The 27943-nt window shown below is 55.6% G+C and overlaps 1 pseudogene; it reads left to right on the top strand.

The window, feature by feature from the left end:
• Positions 1–1843: 1843 nt before the first annotated feature.
• On the top strand, positions 1844–26236 carry LOC118996232 (cyclin-Y-like protein 1; annotated as a pseudogene).
• Positions 26237–27943: the final 1707 nt, after the last annotated feature.

The raw sequence follows: 27943 nt of genomic DNA, 5'->3' as shown, positions 1-27943 counted from the left end.
GCAGGGGCCGGGGCTGGGGCACAGGGACGAGGCTCTGGGTAGTTAGACTCTCCTCCCCCAGTGTTTGCCTCAAGGAGGGAAGAATAGTACAAGAAGGGTAATTGGAGACCTTCTTCAAGTGTTTTTCTGTGTTTGAAAGAAAGAGCAGAATGCTTGAGCGTGTACAAAGCGCTATTTAAATTTCTTGTCTGTAGCATATATTGAACCTATAATTATGGTTTTGAAAAAAAAGATAATTATGAAAATTTCTGGGCTCATTAGAGACACACAATTGACATCCAAAATTATTTCAGTGAGATATGATGCTGGAATGAGTCTCTTTTAAGAGACCCAGAAGAAAAGAACTTTGCTTTAAAAAAAACTCTTTTCAGTTCTTCGCTAACCAGGAGCGTGTGGGTCACAGTCAGGTGGCGCTTCCTTCCTCGAGAAGGAGGCACGCAGGCTGCCCCTGCAGCGCCAGTGCAGCTGGGCCCCCATGGGCCAGGCCCGTGGGGCTTGGTGGGCTGTGATTTTCAGGGGCTCCCCACAACTGAACCCCTGCTTGGTGCCTGTTGTGCTGGGGGGCCTGCCTGGGGGCTGCTCACGAGACCGAGAGAGCCATCGGAAACCGCAGGTCCATTGGTTTTCTTGGGCTATGACATGACTCTGGAGTCAGATTGCCCCAGACTCAAATCCCTGTGCCATCAGCCACCAGCTGTGTGACCTTGGTGCATCCTTCCTCTCTCTGGAGTCCTTGGGCCGCTGGGCCGTGGAGCGCAGGCGGCTGGAAAGCCTCCCCACTATGCTCTTTCAACCCCTCGGCCAGTGTTAGGCTAAGAGTGATGAGAGCACTGGGTCCCACACGGTGGGAGGGCAGACAAGGTGCACAGCAGGTGTGCCAGCAGGGCCCTGAGGGTCCTGGGTGACGAGGGTCCCCAGGAGAGACAGACACACGGTAGGCTTCTCCCAGGGCTGGAGGAATGGCCATCTGCAGGGCACCCTCAGAGGTCGGGGCTCGCCTGGCCCCCTCATGTGGCCTCCTGGTAATTCCGCTAAGGCCTGTCCCGTGTACGGTCACAGTGCAGTTGTCTCTGTTAGTAATCGGAAGCTCAGCGCCCCCAGCTGGACGTGAGAAGGTCAGCGTAGCTTTTCCTCTGGCTGGTGAGTCTTGAGTCAACCATCTGTGGCCTGCAGTCGGTCAGTGGTGGCCCTGTGGGTGGGTCACAGCCACTAGTTCAGCAAAGGCCCGTTCTTGGAGCTGACATCCCCTCTGTGGTCTGCCACTAGAGTACAATCCGGTCTTCTCAGGAACCTCAGAGTTTCCCTAGTGTTTATGGCTCTAAACAACCACTAGAATTTTCAAAAATAATGAAATGAATCGTAAATGTAAAACTCAGAATCAAAAACTTCATTTAAAAAAAGACAGATGAATATCTTCACAGCCTTAAGGTGAGCAAAGATTTCTTAGGCTACAGAAAGCACTAACCATGAAAGGAAAGGATAATGAATTGATTGTCAAAAGTATAGGTTTCTGCTTTCCGTCATCAAAAAACGCCATTAAGAACATTAATGGGGACAAACCAGGCACGTTGGGGGGTGGGGGGTGGCAGCAGCACAGAGGCGAGGGGTGTGGCTGCCCAGGGCTGCCTGTGGTGCCGGCGGCACCATCACTGGGGGAGGGGGCACTACGGGGTGCGGGAGAGTCGGGTCCAGGCAGGAGTGGGGGCACGTGGAGGCCCCCTATGAGGAGCACCCTATGAGGAGCTGACCTGTTCTTGAAGCCCAGGGCCAGCCCCACGCTGAGCTGGTGCTGGGGTGGCAGAGCCGGACTGAGTCTGAGATCCCTGCAGCAGCGGCTGGGGACATGGTGGCAGAAGCACCTTTGCCCACTGCCCTAGACCCCACAGAATTGGATTTTGGAACCAGGAGGGCCACCACCTACCAACACGTAAGCGACACAGATCTTTGCAATCGAGCCCTTCTGACCACTGAGGACCAGCACTGTTGTCCCGACAAATCTCAAACAAACGTGCCAGAGGAGATGAACAGCTAAACCACAGCTCTCCAGGGCTCCTCACCCAAAAATGTGGCCCATGCTCAGCAACATTCTAGATGACAGCACAGGCAGCCAGCGTCACCTTAGAACCGAAGTGCCGTGTGTGTGACCTCTGAGATGTGTGACCTCCGAGATATGTCCACAGTGTGTGTGACTTCTGCAGTGGGTCCGTGTAGAGAACAGAGGGGCAGACAGGGCCTTGGATGCTTTTGGGGAGTGGTCACGTCCACTCACACGAGCAGCAGCTCTGAGGGTGATCCCAAACACAAATTCATTTTCAGATCTGCTTGTTCTCTTTCCAGTGCTGCACAGAAAACAGCTGAATGCGTGATAGGAATTTGGTTTGCTTAGAAGGGTTTTTAACGTAGGTCAGGGTCGACATTTGTCCCACTAACTGGAGAGGGATTGGTCTGGGAGCTGTTCTTCTTGCCTCCGAGGTCTGGGACGCCCAGGCTGCATGGAGGGTGGAGGGGTGCAACGTCCCCAAGGACAGGTCAGTGGAGAACGTGCGTGAGAGGGAAAGCACTTTGGAGCGTTTATGTCAAATACTACTTTGACCCTCGTTCCTTAGCAGATGACAGCTGCTCAGGATTGTATTTGGGCCTCTTAGTGTGGAAAGAGCTCAGAACCTAGAGCCACTTCCAGCCTGTGAGGACAGAGGCCTGAGTGGGGCTGCCAGGAGATGGGCTCTTGGTGCTGGTCATTTCACCGGCTTCAGCGTTCTGAAGCCGTCCTCTCTCAGGGGAGACTGAGGGGCTGTGACGCTGTGAGCCCCCCATCTACAGGGACTGCAAAAATGCCGCCTCACCTGCTCGGGAGCCAGCGAAGTCAGGGACAGACGCCACGTCGAAGAGACTCGTGGACAGCAAGGGCTGTGCCCTCGGGAAAGAAGGGGCCCGGCCAGCGCAACACACCCGCTGTCCCTCACTGGACAGAGTTACAGACGCCGCTCCAAAACTCCCAGCCCACACACAGACGTGTGCTGGCAAGGCAGGAGGTAACTGTGAACTATGTGAGGTTTTTTCCTTGCAGTGTAAATTTTGAGACTTGAAAGACAGCAACTCTATAACTTCTATGTCTTTCCTATTTTTCTGAACCGCCCCCTCCAAAAAAAAAAAAGCCCAACAGAGACCCCTCCCCCAAGGGAAGAAGAAGCCCCATATTGCTGCACATTCCCTCACAATTGGTGCAGTCTCGCCCTTAAACCGCGGGGCTCCTCGCAACCCCTGCAGCCGTGCCGTCAGGGAAGCTGCTTGTCATTATTGGCAATGAGTTCAAACCGAAGAGCCACCGAATAACACGGGCCACTCAAATTCTGTGCAGGCGCTGCTTCTTAGCATGTTAGCATGTTTGAGATTAGAGAGGGTTTCAGTTATTGGTTATCTACTTGTATGGGATCCACGCTGCATATCGTAAGAACAATAATGGAATTTTTTTTAAAAAACTGTAAGGATGCTGCTTATTTCCTTGTGGGGGGACTTTTCCCACAAGCCCCCCCCCCTGCCCCGTCTGCCACAGATGAAAGTAAACAAGACATGATCTGCTTGGGGAGGAGAGGTGGCCGATCCCTCAAAGGGGAAGGGCCGGGAGCAGTGGCCAGTTTCTCAGGGGAAAAAGGCCTCGAGCTCCTTCCTCCAGGGGCTTTTATTGGGTTGTAATACACAGGAATACAGGGCAGCAAGGATCAAACAGTAGATAACATTTCAAAGAAATCTGAGGGCTTAGTCTGAGTCAGTGTCTGTCAGGAAAGGGGGTTGCAGAAACTTCTGGAGACATACTCATTTCCTCTCGAACCCTCATCATATGAATGAAAGCACTCTTAGCAGAGGAGATTTCGCAGGTTTTTGAGGAAGTCTTTGTGATGGCAGATTCCCTCCCCCCACCCCCGCCCCAGATCCGCTCTGGCAAGGCAAGGAGCTGCACCCCTCCCCATCAGGTATGCAGGCTTAAGGGAATTAGAGCCAGGAAGTGCTTCTCCCAGGGGACATGGGGACTCGGGCTATGTCACATAGCCAGCAGGGGGGTGGGGGACTGGTCTATTGCTTGCTCTTTGTTGCAGCCCCCCAAGTCCTTCCGTGACGGCCTCCCAAGTGATCAGGTCTGGCTTAGGTTGCCCCTCCTCTGAGGGGACTTCCCCGTCAACAACATAGACCAAGCTTTCGGGGCAGGGAGAGGAAGCTGAGGCAGCCTTTGCTACCAGAGACAAGCTTTGTCTCCTGTGGTTCCCATTCCGGAGGTCACTGGCTCATTCGTAGCCACGGGGTGTGGGGTGGGGTGGGGAGAGTTACAATTCCTGAAACCAGGCAGAGCTGTCCACAACATTTCCTGATAATGTTTCATTGTTAAATAAATGTGTCAAAAGATATTTTTATAATTCCAACCAATATAGTGGTCCAGTGATAACAGGCAGATAATGAAATAAGTCTTCCCCAGGTACCATTAGGGTGCCTGGCCCCCCAGAGCTTCCCCCCGCCCAAGGAAGAATAAAGGCCACAGTCAAAACACCATGTGAAAATTTACATTTCTGTTTCTCAAAAACTTACTCAGTTTTGTAAATTGTATAATGACAAGGATTGGCTAAAACAAAAAAATTTAAAATTTAATCTTTGCCACCTTCAAAAGGGGGCTGAAACAAAAAATTAAACTAAAAACTTAATATTTAAAATTTACAAAACTAAGTTTAAGAGACGTGTAAGCTTTCAAATGTGTTTTAAGTCTGTAGCATTTATACTTCAAGTGCCAAAGCTTAAAATTGCACTGAGACTTTAGGGGGCACCTTCCAGCTGCACAGAAATGCCCTCCTCTCTTAAAAGTAAATCTTTGCAAGTCATAGAAAGAAAGAAAGAAAATGAATGGGTAAGCCATGGTTTGGGAAATATTTGAAATATGTAGATCTGCTAAAGGAATTATATCCAGAATACATAAAGAACTCCTACAGATTAAAAAAAAAAAGTCAAGTCAATTTTAAAATGGGAATAGAGATCTCACAAAATAAGAGATGAAAGGCCAATAATCACATGAAAATATGCTCAGTATCATTACTCATCAGAGAAATTTAAATAAACCTCCCAGTGGGATATTAGTTCCTACCAACAGAATGGCTGAACTAAAAAGGACTGGTAATGTTATGGGAAGAACTCGGGCCAAGCACTGGACGAAGCGCAGTGGATCTTTACTTACACATGCGGACCCCAGGAAGCGGTCTCCAAACTCTGGGCCCCGAGCAGCAGGGGAGCACTTGCCTTTATAGGGTGAGGAGCTGAGCATCGTTTCTGGTGTGAAAGCGACAAGCAGCTTACAGGAGCAAAAAGCTAAGTCCTTCCCTGGGTGCTGTGCCATGTTTTAAAATGGCTGCCGATTTCCTCTAACAGTAACACCAGGTGCTAGTGAGTCTGGGGAGCAGGTGAACCTCTCGTATGTTACCGGTGGGAATACAAAATACTGCAACCACTTTGGGAAGGAGCATAGCATTTCCTTACAGATATATATGCATCCTGTGGCCCAGTCATCCCACTTCTTGTTATTTACCCTCGTAAATAACTGACGCGATGGGAAGGTGGACACGATATAGAACGGGAGTACCACCAGGGCCAGCGGGGCACTGTGGTTGTGACAGGGGTCTCCGAGAGAGACAGACACCCCAGTAACCTTCTCCCCAGACCTGAGAACTGACCATCCCTGGTGTGTCCCCAGAGTGGTAAGAACGCACCTCACAGGTTCTGTCTGCCAGGTAAGAAATGAAAACATACATTCATACAGAGATTTGTGCAAGAATGTTTATAGTAGACTTATTTTTAAAACCTCAAACTGGAAACCAAATGTTCATCAACAGGAGAATAGGGTTTTTTTTAAGTAATATATTAATATGATAGAATACTATGCACCAATAAGAAATAGCAAACTACAAATGCCCACAACAACATGGATAAACCTCAAAGACAGCACATTACACTGGGCCCACACACTCACAAAGCCAGACGTGGAAGAACAGGGCCAGGGGGAGCTCTGCATGACTCCGTTTGAGTGATGTCCTAGAGCCGGCAGAGTCTGCCTGTGATCACGGCAGTTGGGGAATGATCGCCTCTGGCAGTGGGAGGCAGAGGCTGCCCAGAACGGGGCAGGAGAGAACTTTCTGGGTGTGATTGGAAGTGTGCACTCTCTACACCTTGTCTTAGGTGACCGTCACACGGGTGTATACAGTTGCCCAAACTCATCAAATGGAACACTTAAAACCTGTGCTTTCTATTTTATATAAAATTTCATATAGTTCGTGTCTCAATTAAAAAATAACCAAGAGCTGGCGCTGACTGAGCATATACTCTGCTCAAAATCATGACAGGTCGCCCATCAGTGGACCCAGCAATGCTCACAGCCACCGAGAGGGGAGGACCCATCGGGACCACACCTTTGACTGGAGGGTCTGCACAGCCACGCCTGGCCTCTCTGGTTCATACTAGTTCGTTATCTCTGGGTCCCCATCAGCATTTATCACAGGGCCTTGCAGGCACTTAGAAAACAGTATTGGACTGAAACTGTGAATTCCAGGCATTGTCAAATATGGAGGGAGCCGTGCTAAGTGCCAGGCACTGTGCTGTGAGGGAAGCAGTGAGCAGAGGGGTGACCCTCAGAGCCCACAGTCTGGAGAGGTCCGCGCAGGCAGGCCCCTGGTTGCCCCGTGCTTGCTGCCCCGGTGCTCCTCTCTGACGGTCTCCTGGCCCAGGCGTAGATTTTGTTTTCTGTTGCCTCCAAAGCAACACCTGGGGCTGCAAATGCTTCCCTTTTATCTTCGCAAGTGCCAGTTCCAGCAGCAGGTTGCAGCACAGGCCAGCGCTCTGTGAGAGTCCCGAAGCCCCCAGGGCCTCAGGTGCACACCTGGGCCTCTGCGTGGGCCCCCCACCTCAGTGGCTGTGAGGGAGCCTCCTGCCAGCAGCAACTTGGTGGATGCTGCTTGTAAACGTACTCTGAGGCCCGGCGGGCAGGGAGAGGAGAGAGGTAGGCAGATCTGCCCCTGCTTCCAGCTTCTGAAGACAAGGCTCAGTGCAGGTTGAGGCGCCATGGCCTCCATAAATCACAGGGGGCCTGGGCCCTAGGAGCTGGTTTTCCTGCCTTGGAATTAATAGGCATCTCGGGGGGGGGTAGGGGGCCCTGTGCTGCCTGCAGATAAGCGCTGAGCATCCTTACCCGGGGTGTGCACAGTGTCACCTGGAGACCCAGTTCTCTCATTCCAAGCTTTTTCTCAGCTACCAACCCCAAGAGTGGTGGGCAGATGTATACCCACCTGCCTCAGAGAGTGTGGGCAGGCCATCGGTGTCCCCTATCAGGATGTCCCAGTGACCGATGGCCTGTTGCCTGCCCTGGTCTGTGGCCAGGCTGTGTGCCGCCCTGCTTTCCCTGTACTCTCTCTGGGCATTGGCAATCACAGGCCTCAGTGGCATGGCTGAGAATGGCTTCCTTTGGGGCCACATGCTGAGGTGTATTCAGCACATCTTAGGGGCCTGCCTCCACCCTGTTCTACCCACCTTGGACCAGAGTGAGCCAGAGTGGCCGAGGAGGGTGCTGGGTGACCTGCTGGGAGTCGTATCTGGAAGGACATCACCATCACCACAGAAAGCTCTTTGCTGTGCCTTTTGTCATTCAATCCCCACGTCATCCTGTAAAAGACACAGCAAGGAACAATCACTGTCATGTTTAGAGGAGGGAATGGGCCCCAAAACTTTTGGTACCCTGGCCTACATCCCATGGTGAGGGCCTGAGCTGACAGAAAGCAGGACAGACGGTCAGACAGCCAGACAGCCAGATCTTGACTCTGTGTTCCCTGAGCAGAGCGTCACGTGGTTTGGATCTGGGCATTCCGCACACGCATTTCTATCATGGGAGATGTGTGGTGTGGGTGCTTTCCTCGGATGCACCCAAGAGGGGGCCCAGCAAGGCCAAGGCAGAAGTCTGGCTCTGCCAACTGGCCCTCCACCCAAGAGCCAGGGTGGTGGTTTTCTCCTGAAAAACTAAGCTGATCATGTCATGCTCCTGCTCAAAGCCCTTGCCTGTGTCACCGTTGCATCTGTCCCTGTGGCCCTCACAAGTGTCCCTCCAGACGGGTGTTAGGATTTGGGCATGCAGATGGGGAAGGTGGGCCTGGAGATACCACATTTACTAAGGCTTTTAGGTTCGAATGTGATTCTGGGTCTGGCTATAAAGTCTCTGCACTGAGCTGCCCTGTGCACTGCTTCCTGTTTTCTGATTTTTTTCTCTCTAACCACTCGTGGTGGTTAAATAGTGCCCCCCCCAAAAAAAGATGGGCCCAAACCCTAACCCTAACCCCTTGTATCTGTGAATGTGACCTCATTTGGACACAGGGCCTGCTGATGTGACCAAGTTAGGGTGAGGTCACAGCAGATCATGGTGGGCCCTAAGTCCCATGACTAGGGTTCTTACAAGAAGGCCATGTGTGCACAGAGACCCGCAGGGAGAATGTCAGGATGAAGGCAGAGATTGGAGCGACATGTCCATAAATCAAGGAAAGCTAAGGATTGGTGGCAACCAGCAAACACCAGGAGGGGGCAAAAAAAGGCTCTTCCCCTAGAGCCATTCATTAGCAGGAGCCTGGCCCAGCCACTGCCTTGGCTTTGGACTTCTGGTCTCCAGTAAGAGAACAGAATTCTGTTGTTTTAGGCACCCAAGTCTGTGGTGCTTGGTTATGCAGCCCTAGGAAACCGGTACAGCATCTTTTCTCCTGAGCCATGCTCTTTTCTCCTCCTGAAGATTTTCTGTGCCCATCTGCCTGCAAAAGGCCGACAAGTCCCAAAGCCAGGGAACCTGTTCCATATTTTTTAATTAAGAGTTTTTCAAACAAACTTGGCCTTGAGACCCCTTTCCCACAAAACGCCTTTTAGCGTGGTGCAAAGTTGGGGCTCCAAGGCGCTCCAGGGGGCACTCCCTGAGATGTGCCATTAAAAGTAAATGCTCAACAGGCCTCCTTCCCGGCTAACACAGGGCTGTGCACTGAGCCAGGGGCAGGCCCGCCTCAGAAAAACACCTTTGTCTTGATTGAACCTGCCCAAGCCTTTTAATCACTTTTGACAAACGCCTTGCCACTCATCAGCACTGAGGGGGGAAAGACCTCAAGAAATTTAATTAGTATTGAGATGGCTATGAAAATGCCATTCACAGCAAGCAGTGAATAAGACAGCAATATTTAATGTGGGACAGGGACCCGTGGGCAAAATAGTGGAGGCAGATGCACAGGCCTGTGTTGTTTCCGTCTGAAGTGAGGAGGACAAGAAGCCTGGAGCCTGGAGGCCCTGTGGGAACTACACCTCAGCTTCTGCAGAGGAATTTCCCTGAAGGCGAACCTGGAAACTTCAGTCACTTCACAGGGTGGCTTCTGCAGGCCTCTGGAAGCCAAGAATGTCTCAGAGATAACAGCACGAGGCAGGGGCCAGGCCTCCCCTTTGTTCACAGACAAAGGGTGGGAAGCTGCAGATTGTCCTCTGTGGATGCAGGTATGGGAGCCAGGGACAGGAGAGCCATGTGCTTGCTTAGGCCACAGGTTGCTGTTTCCGCTCTGGACACCACCACAGGGCGGGCATCTCACAGCAAGGTCAGGTGATGCACCTGACATCCTGTTGCCCACAGTCTTCCCCACTTCCCATCCCTGCCTGGCTGGCTTCTCAGCAGAAATGCTCCTTCCTCCAGGAAGCCATCCCTGACTCTCTGGCCTAATGCGTCCCCCTGCTTTGCCTTCCCCAAGCACCCTGAGCGTCCTCCTTCGAGACACTGACACCACACTGTGGCTGCTGCCCAGTGACTGTCTCTTCCAGACCATGGGCTCCTTCAGGATGAAGCGTTCGAAGTCACCCCTGTGTCCCCAGTACCCAGCACAGTGTCTGCTGCCCTGAGAGGGCACCCAGAACAGAGCTGTTGATGAACGTCTGCCCTCCTCTCTGGGTGCCTCCTTGATCCCCACCGTCCTGCCCAGTGAGCATCCTTGCTCTGTGTGCCTGCCCCTGCCACCCTGGCTCTGGAGGGAGATGGCTGCAGAATCACCAGCACCCACGAGCATCCTCCCGGTGATTGGTACCCAAAGCCACACTCAATGTTTGGTATTTGCTGCAGCCTCAAACTCTTGCAGAGATGTCCTTCCTGAGCTGTGACAAATGTCTGTGTCAGCGTTTACTGTTCAGTTATGTCCTGGCTGTCACACCCATTTTGAAGTCAGGAGGAAGGCTGGGGTTTCAGCGATGGGTTTGCGCACTGCTCCGGGTGGAGGAGGCCGGGGAGGGGTCCGCCTGCGCCGTAGACCTCAGCGGCGCCTCCTTGCAGTGGCGTGGCGTGCACTCTCTGAATGTGTGCTGGTGGCGGATTAGGTGAAAAACGAGGCTGCTTTTTAACCAACGCAGTTTCTCAGGGACATCAGATTCCCCAATCCCAGGCCTACCCTTGGCCGGGGCAAGTAGGTTCTGGGTTAGCTCTGCAGAGGACGGGGCAAATCTGACTCCTCTTCCCCGGACTTCAGGCTTTCCTGATCCCCCCCGCATCCGCAACGTAGATCCTCTTGTCAGATATCACGCAGGATATTTCACCCCCATTTTAAGGGGGGAAAACAGGCTCCCAGGTGTGGGGTCATTTAGCTAAACTCACAGACTGAGGAGGACTTGTGACACCCGGGCCAGTGCTACTTAGCCTGTTACTTTAGGGACACAGTAAGGACCAAGCTGGCAAAAGCCGGCCAGTTTTATTTGTTTATTTAGTATTTCCTACATGCCAGCTAGAATGTGAAGAGCTTTATGTTCCTTATTTCATTTAATCACTCTATTAACCTCTTCAGGTATTATTATTATGCCCATTGTATAGCTAAGTAAACTGAGGGGCAGAGCGGTCGAATAACTTACCCAGCACTGAATGGCTAATCGGTGGCAGAGCCATGATGTAAACCCAGCACTGGCTGACGGCAAAGCTACTCTCCTCACTGAGTTTTCTGGCAGCCTCCAAATTATCTAGCTAGTTCCCTGGAATCAGGCAGACTGCAGTGTGAGGTCTGGGTGGACGAAGGAAATCCACCAAAGTTTCTGATAGCTGTTCGGGTATCGGGCCTGGGAAGATTGCTGAGGTGGCCTCTGAGATAGGAGGCCCGGGCATCGAAGGTGGCGGGGCTGCTGGGGGGCTGCCGGGAGCACTCCTGGCCAAGGGAAGATGGCCTGGGCCTGGGAGGGATTGTCCAGTGTCTCTTGGGCCAGGCCTGGATGCCCCTACATAACCATGTCCCTCCCTATAGGTTCCTGCTCGGGCCCTTGGCTCTACCTCCTGACCCAGAGCCCTCACATCCAGTGTTGGGCCTGCATTTTCAAGAATGACTCAGGAAGAAGCAGCCCCTGCAGGGTGAGTGGCTGCCTCCCTGACCGTCCCCACGTTGCTGCTGCCAGTGGTCACTGAGACAGCTGGCTTTGCCACCCGGCGGGGACCTTGGGCGAGATCTGTAACTCTGAGGAGCCCTGATTTCTTCATCCATAAAGTGGGAATGTGTGCATTTGTCTCAGGCATCATTGTGAGGAGTCAGCGAGGTGATGTACACAGTCAGGCATTCCTTAGCTATCAGCCTTGGAAATGATACGACGACGATGGCAACAAAGACAAAACAGCATGTACCCGCAGGTCCCAGCCCAAGCTAGAGCATGCACTACACCACTCAGTGCTCGGAAGAGCAGGTGACAAGATGAAAGAGCTTAGACATAAAGTGGGCTGGAGGTCCTTACGGTTGGTGTCTGGGTGTTGGCTCCTGCAAACTGCAGCCTCGCTGAGACCCCTATTCCAAAGTCAGTTCACCTGCAGTGTGAGGACCGGGCCTTCGTTCCCCTAAGGTAGGGCCAGGCCTTCCCAGGGTGCTGGAGGTCAGCAGCTCCTGACGCCGCTGGTCCCCATTCGGGCCATACAGGGCGGCAGAGGCCACTGGACCGGCCTGTCTGGAGCACAGATGGGCTTCTGCGGCCGTGCCTTTGTTCTCAGGGGACACTCCCCCTGCACTGCTGTCTTTGAACTCAGCTGTCTCTTCCAGGTGGCCCATCCAGACACCGGTCTAGCCCTTTCTTTTCAGAGAGAGCCTTTCCTCTGTGAGAGAGAGGCCGCCACCCGCGCCTCCGGGGCTCGCCATTACCTTGCACCTGAGTAAACACGGCCTCTCTGCTGGCCTCATCCCAGACAGGGTCTGGCCTGGAGCTGGGCAGCTAGGAGGGGGGCGGCTCCTGGCCCCCTGGGCACTTGTGCCAGGTGCCGGGGGTCCAAGGGTGCTTTGGACCTCTCTTCCCTGGGCTGGGGGTGGGAGGTGCAATAGTGTAAGACCAGGATCCCTGTGCACAGGCAGACCTCCGTGCAAATCCCAGTTCTGCTGCTCACCAGTGCACGAGGTCAAGACGCTTCCGTTCCCCTGGTGTCAGGTTCTCCATCTGTGAGCTGGGGCAGCAGTGTCACCCACCTCAGCAGGGTGACGGGAGCGTCAAACGCATTTAGCACAGGGCCGAGCTGGAGTGAACATTCAGTGTTTCTTGGGGCATCAGTGGGGCTTTGCTCTTCTGTGTGGAGAGGTTTCGGTTTGTAGGGAGAGGGACAAGCACAGAAGTCGCCAGTGGAGAGACTAGCGCTCTACGGGAAGCAGGTGCCGGCTGCGGTGGCTGTGGCCCCTCCAGCTGCTGACACCTTGGGCTTGAAGGAGGTGGAGCTCGCCGCAGGAAGGTAGGTGTGAGGGTCTCAGCCTCTTCCACAAGCCATCGATGTGCAGGTGTGTCTCATCTCCCCACACACAACAGGCAGGCCATTGGTGTCACCAGAGAGCTGAGGGGACAGTGTGGGCAGCTGTGGGTGAGGCCAGCAGCCCTTTTGACTTTAATGATCAGGACCTGGCCTGGCCTGGCCATGGGAGAAAAAATGCGTAGTAGAGTCCACGACAGTGTGTAGACCGGGGCGAGGGAAGCAGAGAGACCTCGAGGAAGACGTGGGAGGAGTGGTGTGGGCGCTCAGCGAGTGGGCTGGTGCAGGTCCAGACCAGTCTGGCCAGGGAGACTCCCAAGATCCTTCATTCCCGCCCTGTCGGCCATGACCCTGTGTGTGGGACCCTGAGGCCCCAGCCCAGGGGCTACTGAGAGGGGAGGTGACAGGTCCCTGGGGCCTGCCCCAAGGGCCACTACTTGATCAGCCAGCCCTGCAGCCCAAAGAGGAGGCTCCTTGGGGCTTGGCCCCTGCTGACCTCGTCCTCCAGCGTTCTCTCACCCTCCTGCCGCTCGTTCCCGGCTTCCTTCCTCTCCAGTCCTCGGGCCCCCACTGTCCCTCTGTGGTTCCTCACCCAGGTTTTTTCTTCTCAGCACTCAGCACCTTTCTTCAGTCACTTGCTCCAGCCCCCAACCACAAGTTGTCCTCGATTCTTCTCTTCCCCCACCCTCTCACCCGACCAGGCTGTGAGTCCTCCACCTCCAACAGCACCCCAAGCCTGGCGGCCTCTCTCCCCCCACCTGCTGCCAACGCTGGTCCTGGCTGTCCTTACCTCCTGCCCCCAAACTGCAGTTGTTTCTGACCCGATCTCTCAGCCACCGCTCTTACTCCCTAATGTCTGTGCACCAGGGTGTTTGCGACATTCCTCTCTCCCTCCACTCAGAGGAAAATCCAGGCTCCTGCCAGGCTTGCAAGGTCCTGCCGGACCCACCCCTTGCTTATCATTCTGTTTTCTTGTCTTACAGTCCTTACCAGCCTGAAATAATCTCAAGTATTTATTCACGTGTTTACTGTCGGTTTCTCCCTGGCTAGCCTGTGAGCTCCCAAGGACCGTGTCTCTCTTGCTGATTGCTGGACTCCAGCGCCTGGCATGGTGCAGGCTTCATGGTAGGAGGACAGTGAACCTGTGTTGAGGGACAGATGGGCGGGTACAGGCACTGGAGGCCTTGGTGCCTGAGGCTGAGCCTGAGGAAAGAGGTTGGGACCTCCTTTCCCAGCGGCTTCACGCTGCTGGGACACGGACCCCCAGCCTCCCAGACAGCAGGCACTGGGCATAGGAGTATAGACTCTACCCCTGGGTCCTGTTTGGTTTTGACACCAGCCGCCAACCCTGCAGGTGCCCCACTGCCCGACGAGGCTGCCGAGCCTGCCGAGCCTGAGAACTTGCCTGTTTCAGGGAAGGGTCAGTTTCAGAGACTAGACTCCCTCCCCCAGCTGGAGGGATGGGGACTCTCGGCCTATCCCTCCAACCCCACCCCCATCCGAGACCGACTCTCTGGCTGAGTTTTCCATTACATTTTATGGGAACCTATGGGAAGACCCCAGCAGCGGCCAGTTCTTTGCTCCCTTTGCAACCTTTAGTGAGCAGACGAATCACCAGAGAGAGGGGTTAACACAAATCCCGGGTCCTGGGCCCTGCCGCAAAGGCTCGGCCCCGCTACAGAAGGGATGGGCCCTGCAGTCTGCACTGGAGTGGGCCCTCGGTGCCAGTGAAGCAGGGGCCCTGGGCCACGTCCCCGAGGAACCTCTATGCTAAGAGGTGGCCAAGGGGCAGGGCCATTGCGATGGGAAATCCTGAGTTGAACTTTGGCCTACTGACTCTGTAATTTAACCTTTCTGAGCTTTAGTTTCCTCCTTTTTAAATGGGGATAATAATGCTAAGTACATCCTACAGTTCCCGTGGGTTGTAGAAGATAATGCCTTAAGAGTGCAGCGTAGCCCCAGGCACATTGGCTGCTGCTGGTGTCACTATTCCACCCCCACCACTGCTCAACTGTACGTCTGCTCCCACCCTCCCCCACCCTCCCCCACCCCCGAACACCCCTTCCCAAGGACACTGTCCGCTCGGCTTCTGGTCAGGGGAAGCCCTGACCCGAAGCACGTACCAGTTCCTGTGGCGTAAGCACTCCCACCACAGCCAAGTTAAAGCTCATAATATGTTGGCATTGAACTGGAGTTGGAAGAGATGTGCACAGTTGCCTAGGCTGTGCCGGCGCCAGCTGGGTCCCGGGCACCATCACCAGTCACTCTTCACTGGGAGATCCCGCTTGTGGGCCGTGGCCTCCGCTGGGCTGGCGGGTGCCCAGGGCAGTGGGCAGACCTGATGTAACTGCCACCTCCTGCTGCCAGGGTTTTCTCACAGTTTTACTAGCGTGTGTGCTCACAGCTGACGCAGGCAGTGGGAGTTGTGGCCTCTGATCACTGTGACCGGGGACCCAGAACGGAAATGATTGATTACCAAAGGGCAGAGGTGGCCTTAATGTGCTGATCCTCACCACTTGCCACAGACCACACCAAAGGGCATGAGGCCACTGCAGCCATCGCTGGCTCCTTCACGTGTTCTGGTTTGTTCCGTCTTGTTTCGATCGCTGCCAAAGGCAAGCTTACCTTCTGAAACCGGTGTGGGTCCTCAAGCCACACTGGGATCCAATCCCAGCACTGCCCTGGGACCAGTTCGCCAACCTCTCTGGTGACCTGGGACCAGTTCGCCAACCTCTCTGGTGCCCAGTTTGCTCCTCTGCAAAGCGGGCGCGTCCCTGAAGACACTATAGACTGTGTAAGAATTAGGCGTGACATTGTCACATGCTGGGGACAGGGCCTGGAAGAGAAAAGCAGTTCAGCTAGTAGGGGCTGGGTCGTGCCTGATCCTGGAAGGAAGCTGCCACCCAGGTGGCTCTTCCGAAGTGACCCTTCACCTGGGAGTTGAGAAGGTCACTGAAGAGCCAGCCTCACTCTGGAGGTGAGCAGGGCAGACAGTGTTCATAATGGCAGGTTTCAAACATTTCACTTCCTCCTCGAAGGGATCGGTTCTCCACAAAGAAACATTAAGTTCTTTCCTGCTAACCCATCATGTGAGGTACAGACCTCTCTCCCTCATTCGCCCAAGGAACCTGAGTACCTTGGTTCCCGCCGAAGGAGAGCCGTGCAGGACAGCTGGTCGACCCGGAGCATCCATGGTGGACTTTCCACGAGAGAGAACTGAACCTTTTCTGTGTTAAGCTATTGAAATATGAGATATTTTTGTTACAGCAACTAGCCTTAGCCAACCCTGACTAATACAATCACGTGAGCACGACGCGCTTTGAGAACCGGGAGCCACTCCAAGGGGAGGGCGGTCACAGTCTGCAGCAACAAACCCAAGGCACAGGGAGCTCCCACGGTGCCACCACCGACTCAGACACGCAGCAGCAGTAAGGGGATGGGGGCACAGAGGAAATGAGTGGATTTAAATAGGAACTTCACCTGGGAAAGCATGGGGCACAACTCTACATGGCAGGTGCTTCTTACAAGGACAACTGTGTGTTAACAATCAATGTATTTGAGTGCAGTTCACTTTCTCCCAAGCTGCACCAGGCAGGTCAGCTAGTTTAGAATAAAGGGCAAAGGTCTTTTCGCTGCCCTGTGTCCCCTCCCCCTCTCCCCTCCAAGGGGAACTAAGGCTCACGTGGTACTGTGGATGTTCAGTTCTGTGTGGGTTCTGTCGCCAGCCTGTGGGAGTGCTGTGGGTTTCTCCAGGATCGGCCTTGTGATCACTTTGGCCCCAGCTAGGCACCACCTAACTCTGCTGGTGGGCCCTTGGGAGTGCGGTCTGCCTGCATGCTCTGGGGGGCGCGGGGTGGATGCTTCAGGGCTCGGGGTCCCAACAGGCAGAGCCCCGGCCGTCTCCCATCTCTCAGCAGTCCCCTGCATTCACCTCGGCCCTCTCCCCACTCTGGCCTCACAACACGGGAGACCTGCTTAGAAGGGAAATATGGAATTGTACCTTCAGATTGCTAGCTGACCCCGCAAAACTCCCCCAGCATGTCAAACTCTGTCCATCCTTTTATTCCCTCTCCTCATGGCCTGGGTCAGATTCTATAGTCACTTGGAATTGGTGCCTCCAGGTTGCTGCTGTTTCCTGGGCGCCCCGCCCCTCCTGTGTAGTTTACTCAGTGACAAGGCCTGATGGTCCTCCCTATACCCCTCATCCCAGTTTCCAAGGCCACCACCTCTGTGGGCTGGAGCTTTCTCTCTGCCCCGCTGGTCCCCTGCCTCGGGCATCTCCTCCCGCCCTGGGGTCCTGCAGGCTACGTCCCTCATCACTGCCTCCAGGAAGCAATGCGCTTTCAACTCCTCCCAAGTCTGCTCAAAAACTTTCCACATCTTTGTTGGCCTTGACCCTGAATTGTCGATGATTTGCTGATGGAATCAGAGCGTCCTTTGTTCCAAAGTTTTCTTATTGTTTTCTTTCCATGGGATTGTAGAAAACATCTCCCGCCAGGCACACCCTGCTGTTTTTGTGAAAATTACAGACCGCAAATAACTGCTTAAGTCAACTGCCAGACGAGGTGCTCTCTTCTCTTCAGAGGGAAAATTCCAGCTGTTGAACAAGTTTATGGGCTTTGTTTTTGGAGCAAAGAGTTCGTCAAGGGAAGAACAGAATTCTGCAGGTGCCCCAACCCCATTCTCGTTACACAGCACGTGTGTCTGAGTGGGCTCTTCCTTTCAGGGTCAGATCTGTTCCCCAGCCCTTATTCTCCTCCTCCTTCCAAGGACTCCCTTCTGCAGCCTTTCAGTAGACACTCTGAGGAGCGCAGAGAGAGGGACAAAGCGGGGAGAGGAGACAGGGCCTGGGGGTGAGGCCAGCCCCCTGCACTCCCCCAGCCTGCGGCTCCACCAACTGCTGCTGTGTCCTGAGGGTGTTTTCTGGCTCAAGCCAAGCTAGTCCCTGAGTTCAGTCTCAGCTGAGACCCACCAAGAGACAGGCTTCCCCCCTTGAACACTTGTAGGCAGTAGAGTGTACCCGGGAAGAAGCTGCCAGAGACCTGTGCTCAAACCTGGCCAGCCGGCGTGCCCGCCTTTCCTCAGAGCACTCTGGACACCTAGGAGGAGCCCAGAAGTGTGCTTGCTTGTCCCCCCTCCAGTCCTCATGTCTCACAAATGCCCCCCGAGTTGCGCTTTGCCTGTAGGTGCAGAGACGACCCTCCGTGGCCACCCTTCAGGGAGGCCCTGGATTCTGGACTTGCTCAGTGCCAGGCACCCCACCAAGACTTATCCTCTCCTACCGAATCCTGCTGCTCCAATCACCGAAGGTATATTTTGGCTTTAACCTTGGCATTCAAAATGTGGCCCGCAGACCAGCAGCACCTGTGTGTTAGAAACACAGGCGCTTGGGCCCTCCCGGACCTTCTGAACCAGAAACTCCATGTAACAAGGTCCCCGGAAAATCCCCGTGCCCATCAAGCCTGAGAAGTACTAACGTGCTATACCTTTTGCATTTTTCAGCAGCTAGTTTTAGGGGTGCCAGTGGTCTGGCATTTCACACTTTCACAAATACGACCTCAGGGTCGGCAGAGCAGCTGGACGGTGAGTTCCCGGAGGCTGGGTTTCTCCCGACAGCCCTAGCTCAGCTCTGGCCCTGAATGCAGTTTAATGAGCTGCATGGACGAGTGCACGTGGAGGCCCCTGAGGGAGACAAGACAAGGGACATTACTTCCACCTGGCACCTGAGGACACTAATGCTCAGGTAGGTTGAGACTTGCTCTAGTTTGGTTCACAAGTGTCAGCCTGAATTCCATCACTGGGCTCCTGACCTCCCATCTCCTGGGGGCTGCAGAGTCTCTGATGCCCTGTTGCAAGAAGATCTGGGTCACAGCTCTGGAGTCTGATTGTAAATTCTAAAACAAGTCCCTGTGTGGAATGACCTTCCCGCTTTGGGGATGGGGGAGAGAACATGAGGCGCTCTGCTCGGCCCACGGAGCCTTCCTGCTGGGAAGCTGCTGTGGCCTCTGCCCACAGGGCGCCCGCTCAGAGCCCCAGAGGCTGGTGGTGGGAAAGGAGGGAAACCAGCTCAGGCGCTGGGAGTGGGGGGAGACGTGGACACCTGCTGCTCATTCCCCTGTCCCCTCCCAGCCACACTGAGCCAGAGGAAGCCTTGGGGAAGGCGGAGGCAAGGGCTAGAGTACGGGTGAGGCTCACTGACAATGATTTCCGGCGTTGAAGCTTAAGTTGGAATCATTTCCCCTGGGCGCCCCTTCCCCAAAGGCACCAGGCCTTGGCTGTGCACCTGGAGCTGGTTAGGCATGGCAGAGAGCAGAGCTGCGCACGCACTCGCAGAGGGGCTCACAGGACCCCCTGGTGAGTCGGCCAGGGGGAGCAAGGGATCAGGGGGCCCGGGATCTGCGTCTGAAACAAACCACAGGAATGCGCCACCACCCCCTGGGGTCGCTGCAGAGGCCAAAGCAGATGCAGCCCTGCCTTCCACAGACGCCCCCAGTCCCTGTGCTGGGCCCGAGGAAAGGAGTCCGGGGGCAGGAAGGAGCAGGAGGGCAGATGGTGTCCCTCCTGCCACTTCCTGCACTGGCAGCCGTATCTCCTGCTTTCCTGCAGTTGTGTGCGCTTATCTGCAGACCAGAAGTCCACTAACCACCACTGGTGTGCAGTGAAGGCAAGCCTGGCAGGGTGGGGACACCATTCCCCCGCCCCCCGCACACTTTGGCTTAGGTGTCTGGCTGCAAAAACACCAGGCAGAGGCAGTAGCCCCAGGGATGGCCGCTTTGAGCCCTTACCATATGGGGGCGCTCTTCTGACACTTCACCTGCATTAAACAGTCCATCTGCACCCCAACCCTGGGAGATAGGAAGGCTCTGTGGTCACTCCCATTACACAGATGAAGAGGAGGAGCACCAAGGGCCACAGGGTTGCCCCAGGGCCCACACTGCTGAGCGGAAGAGCACTTGTAACCACCGCTTGGGGCCAGTTAGGGGACTCGGCCTGGCTTAGGGGAAGGAGGGGGGCCTGTGGCCCTGTACAGAGCAGTAAGCGGACCTGTGCGGAGGTGACACACAGGGCACACTCTGCTCAGTGCTCTGGGCTCAGGCCAGGGTTGTATGGGTGCTAACGTTGCAGAGATGACTCTGTGGGGCCGTTGAGGAGTCTGAGCTTCACCCTGTAGACCAGGGGGCCCCGGCCTGCAGGCCGTGGACCGGTAGGTAAGGTCCGGGCCTCTTGGGAACTAGGCCGCACAGCAGGAGGGGAGCTGGAATGCTATGCTCTGGAATCATCTCAAAACTGTCCTCCTCACCCCAGTCCTTGGAAAAATTGTCTTCCTCGAAACTGGTCCCTGGGGCCAGAAGGTTGGGGGCCACTGCTGTAGACAAAGGGAGTCACTGCAGGGAAGATGAGTCTGGCCCCCAGTTCCGAAAGGCAGGAGGTGGCGCCCAGGGACCCGATTAGAGAGAAGGAGAGAGGAGGCTCCGAGGAGGCTGTTCTAGTCGGGCGGGTGTGCTCGGGTGAGGGCTGAACGGGGCAGAGGCAGGAAGGCTGAGCAGAGGAGCCGCATCCAGAAGAAAGGGCAGAGGCGGCCCCAGATCCAGGGTATACGCAGTCCATCCCCACAGGCTGGGGGTTCCCACCTGGACCCGCACTGCTCTGAGCCCCATCCCACCCCGCCCCCGCCCCCGGTCTGTGTGAGCAAGGGTCCCGGGAGTCACTATGCAGGGCAAGGAGGGTCGGAGTGGTGCCCAGGCCCCCGAAGTTCGGCCCAGTGGCTCCGGCTCCAGCCAGAGTGACACAGTCCTTCCTGCGAGCCCACTCAGGTGGAGGGTGGGCCTCGGGTGGCTCCCATTGATTTGGGTGGCCTTTCCAGCTTCTCCATCTCCACCACCCACAGCCCCGCCAAGCATGGCCTCAACCATCATCCCCCCACCCACTGCCTCGCCACCATGGGTTGCTATAGACACAGGCAGCTGCTGGGGGGCTTCACCCAGGAGGTGTTGGGAGGCTGTGACCTCACCTCTAGGACACTCTCCAGAGCCCCAGGGAGTGAATGAAAGGCCTGGACATGGGAGTGTTGGCATAAAAGTGCGCTTGTAGGAAAAAACAAATTTCTTAAGTTACTAATCCATCCATCCTGTGCTAATGCCTCCTGAAAGAGAATTTCAACTTGAGTAGCACAGCCTTTTGTCTCTCAGAACCACCTGAACCTGTAATTAGGAAATTGTGTCTCATTAAGGCCCCACATAACAAAGCCGCAAGGCCCAGCTTGACCAGGGCGTGGCTTCCTGGGGCTCCAGTCAGGTTCACGTGCCCTTGCCAAGGTGCAATCCCAGTGCCCTTGGGTTGTATTTCCTGGCTGTTCCTTGGAACAAGTAGATTCCTGTTGACGTTTATTCTTTAATTCCTAACACTAATAACTGTGCCAGTTACCCAGAAACACAGTTTCCAAGGTCTGTTCCAAGGCTTGTGGGGGATGCAGCTCGACCCCTTAATACCTGGTAGTGTGTTTCCACCTTGAAAAAGAACTCTCCCCCTTGACCAGAATTCCGTGGAACATTCCTCCTTTGCTCAGTATTCAGGTGCTCCCTACAGGGGAAAGTGACCCTCAGTCCTATCTGGTCCCAGCTCCAGGACACCCACTGGACCCTCCTGAGGGAGAGCAGCAGGGCTGGCCCCGTCACTGAGAATGCTGGGTGGGCACGGCGTGCCCCACGGCCCCCCGACTGTGCACAAGGTCAGCACATTGGCTCATTTGCGAAGTAAGCCTCTCTCATGGAGGAAGATTGGCTTTGTTTCCTCTTCGAGGTCCTGGGTATGTGAGAGGGGGCTCTTGCCCAACAGGGAGTCTTTCCCGCCGTTGTGATGGAAAGGCTGCCCCTGACCCGGTCTACGTGCACGGGGAGCAAGGGGCAGCCCGTGGCCTGCGGCTTTGAGTTACAAATGGGGAGCAAGGTTGCTGGAAGCTCCGGACTAGGAAGAACGGCCTCTGAGGCCGTCGCCCCGGCTCCCGTTAGCGCTGTGTTCCCCTGATGGCAGTGCTTCCCAGTCCGTGTGGGCGTTTCCCCGCCATCGCCTCCTCCCGTGCAGTTTCGATACCACAATATGCCATGTGTGTATCTATGTACAGTGGCCCTTCGGAGGCCAAGGTCGTTATAGCAGCTAAGGCTTTTTGTCCCCAAGGACCCATTTTTGTCCTGTTGGATATGTCTCTCTCTCTCGTTGAGAGAGCACATCCTGAGCAGCAGCTTTCCACTTCTGCTTGGATGCCACACATGTCAGGGAGCTCACTACCTACCTCCTCAGCGCAGCCTCGGCACCACTGAGCCTAAGGAGAACAAACTGTCGATGCACATGACAACTTGTTTGGCCCTCCAGAGAGGTGGCTGTGTGAAAAAAAGCCAGTGCCAGAAGGTTATGAGCTGCAGATTCCGCTTGTACAATGCTTTTGAGGCAGCAGAAGGTGAAAAATGGAGAACAGATGAGAAGTAGTGAAGGGTGAGGGGCGGGGGGTGGGTGTGCTTACGACAGGGCAACCAGAGGGGCCCACCCAGTGGCTTGGGGACTGTTCTGCATTTCGACTGTGCTGATGTGTACATGAACCCACACGTGTGAGAAAACCACACTGCACTAAACACACGTGTACACACGGACCTGGGGACATAGCGAGGATCAGCACACTGTCCCCACGACAGTGTCTAGTGGTGACAATGTGCCACAGTTTTACCAGATGTTTACCATTGAGGGAAACTGGGTCAAGGGCACATGAGATCTCTCTTATTATTTCCTACAACTGCATGCGAGTCTATAATTATCTCAAAATACAACGTTTAATTTTTTTAAAGAGCTAGCATTGAAAATAGAAATTAAACAAAATAAAGAGCCTACATTTTCATTTTACAAAGACTTATTTTTCCCTCTGGGTTTTTCTCAGGGTCCCCCTCTCAGGGTCAAAATCAGTCAAATCAACCCAGAAGGCAGGTGAATGAGCCGCCCCGTACACCAGGGGCAGCAGGTGTGTGCTGCCCCCGCAGTGTCCTGGGGCAGTGGGCTGGTGCGCAGGAGCAGCAGGGGGTGTGGAATCCTGGCTCCGTCCCCCTGCAGAGCCCCAAGGGGAGGGGTGGGGAGTCAGTGGGGGGGACAGGAGAGGATACTCCTGCATTCCCCTGGGGCAAACAGGAAAGGTGCTCTTGCTGACGCAGGAAGAGGGAGGGGGCAGCGCTGAGACCACGAAGAACCTTCAGTCTCGGGAATGCCCAGACTCGCTTAGGAATGCGGCAGGAAGGTGGGGAGGGGGGACAAAGAGCCTCTGTGGAGGGCACTCGCCTGGTCCCCCCACCTTCTCACACGGCAGAGACGTACAGAGGACCTGTAGGTCCTCCCATAAGGTCCTTTCGTTCTAGGAGACTCCTGAGAACGCGGCTGAGACGCTGCAGGAGCCTAACCCTTGTTTACATCCGTGAGCCTGTGGCACAGTCGGTTCTGCTCTAAGTTGTTGCACTCAGCATTGCAGAACTTACTGCCCACGTTACGTGAGGACTTGCTATGCACTGCCTTGCACGCCAGCTCAGCTGGAGGGCAGGCAAGCCGAGGCTCTGTCTGGTGGGCACAGGGCTTTGCTGCATCTGTCCAGAAAGGCTTCCTCTGGGGCACATAGGTCAGCTGGACCAACAGCCCCCCAAAACCATTTGTTTGAAAACTGCATGTAACCCATTCTGTTCTCTTAGTTGGCTGGGGTGGAAGAACACCATGGCCCAGAGTTGCTGCAGCCCCTGTTCACTTGAGCAGCTAAGTGAGGGGGTGGCGCTTCCTCCAGGAGGGCCCCCCACTCAGGGTTGGTTCAGTTGACCCAGCCCATCCCTCAGGCCTTACAGACAGGCCCTGTTCCTTGGATCCAGGTGGGCTGAGGCAGGGCGGCTGCCTGGACCCTCTGGGTGGGCCTGCTTGCCACGATGTGGCCAGGCCCAGTGGGGGGCTTCTTCAGCATCATGGGAGTGCTGGTGGGACCTGGGTGCTCTGTGAAGGGGGTGTGGCTTTGGTGGTGGGTGCCAGGCCTTTGCAGAGTGCTTCACGGAACACACACACACATACACACACCCCCAGATTACATGGCTGCCCCCACCCCACTATGGGCCCTCCAGTCTCATACAGCAGACAAGGCTCACAGGGATGGGGGACTCCCCCAGGGTCCTACAAGGCCGTGTTCATGCTGAAACCCAGGTCTGTCCGACTTCAGGGCAGAGCTCCACATGACATGCCACTGACCTTATTCACATGCCACACTCTGCAAGGAGGGCCTTTGACACCCCGCTCTATACCCCGAAGTGGCAAGAGAGCAGGGAGATTGCGATCCCCTTGATAGACAGGAGCCCGGCTCCCAGAGAGGGGGCACGCCCAGGCACCCACAGTGCACACCAGAGTTGTCTCACCGGACGCTGAATTCCACTGTGTCCTTCTGCCTAAACTGCAGGACCCCTCCTGTGACCTGAGAATCTTGTGCAGCTGAGGTCACATTTACAGAGCAGTCAGGTGGGTCTTTGCAGGAATCGGGCCCTCGTGGGCCCAATACTCACTGCTGCTGGCACTGAATGGCAGTGGGTTCCTCAGAGTGGCGCGACGCCCAGGGGAGGCTCCACAGCCCCTGCAGCGGCACACCCCAGCCCTGGCACCGTGCGGGTGGGTCCTGGTCACCTGATTGTCCCCCGAAATCCATTGCTCAGAGATGCCAGTGTGGAACAGAAGGAAAGAGGGAAACCGTCCAAACCTAGGAACCACTGGACTCACCAACACAAATGGGGGTGGAGCCAGGGAGTATAGGGGGTGCACTAGAGGAGGGGGTTCCCCTGGTGGCAGAAGGGGGGACATGGTGGAATCCTGTGGCTGCAGTCAGGAAGCCTGGGTTCTGGCCTTACCTCTGACACTGACCTGCCGCAGCATCTTCACATTCTTGGGCGTATCCGGGTACAAGTGCCGGGGTACAGAGGAGGGGTGTGCTTAGCGGCAGGTAGCAGAGACCTGGCTAGAGGGCTCTGAGCTCTCATCCCTGTTTTTGCCAGTTTTGTTCCACTTCTGTCTGATCAGACATGGGAAGATGGCCTCAGACGCGTGGCCTCAGAGCTCGTGGCCAGAATTCCGCAGCTCTCTGCTCTGCAGAACCAAGCGCAGGAGCCGAGAGGGACAGGCTAAGGACGGGGATGGTCCCTGCAGGAGGAAGGGGTCCTGAAGGGGGTGGGGGTCAGGGAAAGGGAGAGAAGGCGATGAGGAAGACCTGGGTGGCTACCGCAGGCTGCTGCAGCCTCGCTCACTGACTGGGACGAGCTGAAGCTCCACAGAGAAGAGCCTGGACGCGGCCCAGGGAAGAGGGGCTCGTGATGGCCTGGAATTCCTCTCTGATTATTGTAAGATGTGCTTTGGTGACAACGTGCTGCTGACACGCAGAAATGACCAGCAGAGAGGGCATCAGCCCAAGAATGCGGGATGTCTCCCAGCCGGCTCCAGGCAGCCATGGGCAAGGTCAGTCCACGGGCCTGGACTCCGCACTGGGGTGAAAGGGTACGGGGTGGTTTGCCTCTGTTGTCGGCAGTTTCCGAAGGCCCAGAGCGGCACAGAAGTTCAAAACCAGTGATCTCTCCTCTGGAGCCTGTGTGCAAACCTGCTGGCTGACCGGCCGGGAGTCGGGAATCTGTTTTCCTTTTCTGCATCTCTAGTTTTCATTCGGGCTCACTCTACTTGAAGACAGCACTGTGTCGGCTGTCTGGGGCTGTCTGTGGGCCCGTCCTCCCGAAGTCCATGCTACCAGGCCCCAGGCCTCTGCTCTGAGCAGCATCTGGAGCCTCGGGGCAGTTTGACGCTGTCCTGGGACCCGCCCTTCGTGTGTGAGCACGCTGCATCTTATTTCCTTCCTCATTCCAGGCACTTGGCTGCCCCAAACACCTTTCATGTTGGCAGAGCGTCAGGAGGGTGGGGTGCGTTGGGATCACGCTCCACCATTGACAAGGACATGTGGCCTTGGACCTCCGGCCCTCCGGCTGTCTGGCCAGTTTCTTGTTTCATCAGAGACTCAGTTTCCCCTCCTGGAGACGGACCACCAAGTATGGACTCTGCCTGGAGCGACCAAAGGAGTGGAGGGCCTGAGCTCCATCACAGCTGAGCCGAGGCCAGCCTGGCTGGGCCTGGGCATGGGGGGACCAGGGTGGCATTCCGGGGCCTTCTCTGAGCCCTGGACTACCTGGACCGGCGGGGATCACACAGCTGCGGTTTCACACCTGGGTGGTCATCACCTCGCTCCCCAGCTCGGCTGTCCACAGGGGCCATCCCCAGAAAGGACCAGGGCACAGGGGCCTGTTGTGCCTAAGCGACCGCTTGGCTCCCTACAGCTTCTCCTCTTCCGAGGGGCCTGCATGGCGAGGCATCTTCCAGCTGACACAGTCGCTGGGCCCTGTGGCCTCCACCGTAGGGTCCAGGGTGTCCTGATTCCCAAGGTTCCTTGAGACTCTCCGTTTCCCCTCTGTCTCTTTAACACCCATTGGGACTGAAAACCTTTATGACAACACCCAGCCATGTTTTTTTCATTGGCTAACAATTTGCTATTCTCTCAGCTGCTATAAATTTGCAACAATTTCTCTTCACTGGGTCTCATTGGGGCTGGAGCCATTTTGAAAGAGAGAGAGAGAGAGAGAGCGAATGAGAAAGGGGAGGCACCGGGGGCCGCCCTCCTTCTTTTTTACTTGAAAATGGCACAAACCTCAGTGTAAGAACCGTAGCAGAAATGTTGCTTTAATCACTCCTAATCCCATCACTCAAGCAAATCAGCTGTTTCCAATCTTCCCTTCCAGAGCCTGTCTGTTGCAGACATTCCTCAAACAGCTGGAGTCAGAAGGGCTCTGCAGCCCACAGGTCCCCTCGGTTCCTCCGCTGGGCCTCACGTGCAGCACGGCCGTCCGAGGGGTCGTTTTTAACAGCTCGCCTGCCTGGGGCTTCTGGAGCTGACTCGCCATCCCGGGGCATGGCCGTCCCCGCCTGACCTGTGAGAGCCGAGATGAGCTGGGAGACAGGCACGCAGGATACCTCTCCCGCATGTCCACACTGTGGACCTCTGGAGCTCGCTGGCATTAAAATGCCCCCCTGGGAAGGCACACCACTTCCCCAGGCCCGGGCTCTCCCCCAAGCCTCATGTGGCAACGCAGGCCTTTATCTGCCAAAGAGCTACGAGCTCAGATGCCCCGCATGCAGGTTCCTCTGTCGACGGCCAGAGGTCGCTCCTCTCCTGGCTTTTTTTCAGTATGAATTTATCTTCCACTCCTCCTCCATCGTCATCATCATCTTACTAGGAGCTGCCCTGTGCTGAGAGTTTACCCTGTGCCAGGCGCTGTGTTCTCTTGTACCATTTTGTATTTAATTCCGTGGATTACTACTGTTCTCATTCTCAGTTACAGATGAGGAAACCGAGGCCCAGGGTGCCAGAGTGGCCTGTTGGATGTCTCATGGCTCTCGGGTGTCGGTGGAGGCTGGCGGTCTTGCCCAGCCCCACACCCCTAGGAGCTGCCTCTCCGGGATGGGTGAGCCTTCCCGCCGTGTGGCCCTTTGCTCCCGCGTGGCCCTTTCCTGCAGGTGGAGCTTGGTGAGAGGCCCTAGGGTGGTCTGCAGGGCCCGAGGAGCCTCACTGTCGTGGTCTCTTTGGGTGGCCATGACAAAACACGGCACTCTGGGGGGCTTCACAGGCATCCGTTTTCACCACAGCGACCTCTCTCTGAGGAAAGGCGGCCTCCCCCACCTACAGTAACCTGGGCAGGACAAAGGATGACTGCCTGAGATGGAAGCCCAGAGGCCATATGTCCTTTGCAAAGATTCAGGCCCAGGGGTGGCACGGGTTTGTCATCCGAGGTCACAGGGTGAGTCACTGGCACAGCCAGGCTAGACTTGGGTCTCTTGACTTGTGACCGGAGTTCTGTCCTCACTGGAAAGTGACTTCAACAGCCCACGTTGGAAACTGAAGGAGAGGTTCAGAATTATCCAGCTTCTGTCTTAGAAAATGCCAGTGTAGTCACATAGGCAGCGTTGGGCAGGAGCAGGAGGGAAGACGGTGGCTGAGCCCAGCCTCGTGGGTGGAGACAGGAGCCAACTGTGCAGACTTAGGCGTGTCCCGAACACAGCCCTGGGCGCCTTGGGCCCGGTCTCGGC

Source organism: Sturnira hondurensis, unplaced genomic scaffold (assembly GCF_014824575.4).
Source record: "Sturnira hondurensis isolate 20B ecotype Veracruz unplaced genomic scaffold, ASM1482457v3 Scaffold0011178, whole genome shotgun sequence".
Lineage (NCBI taxonomy): Eukaryota > Metazoa > Chordata > Mammalia > Chiroptera > Phyllostomidae > Sturnira > Sturnira hondurensis.
The sequence above is the reverse complement of the archived record's forward strand: the minus strand, read 5'-3'. Positions and strand labels throughout refer to the sequence as shown.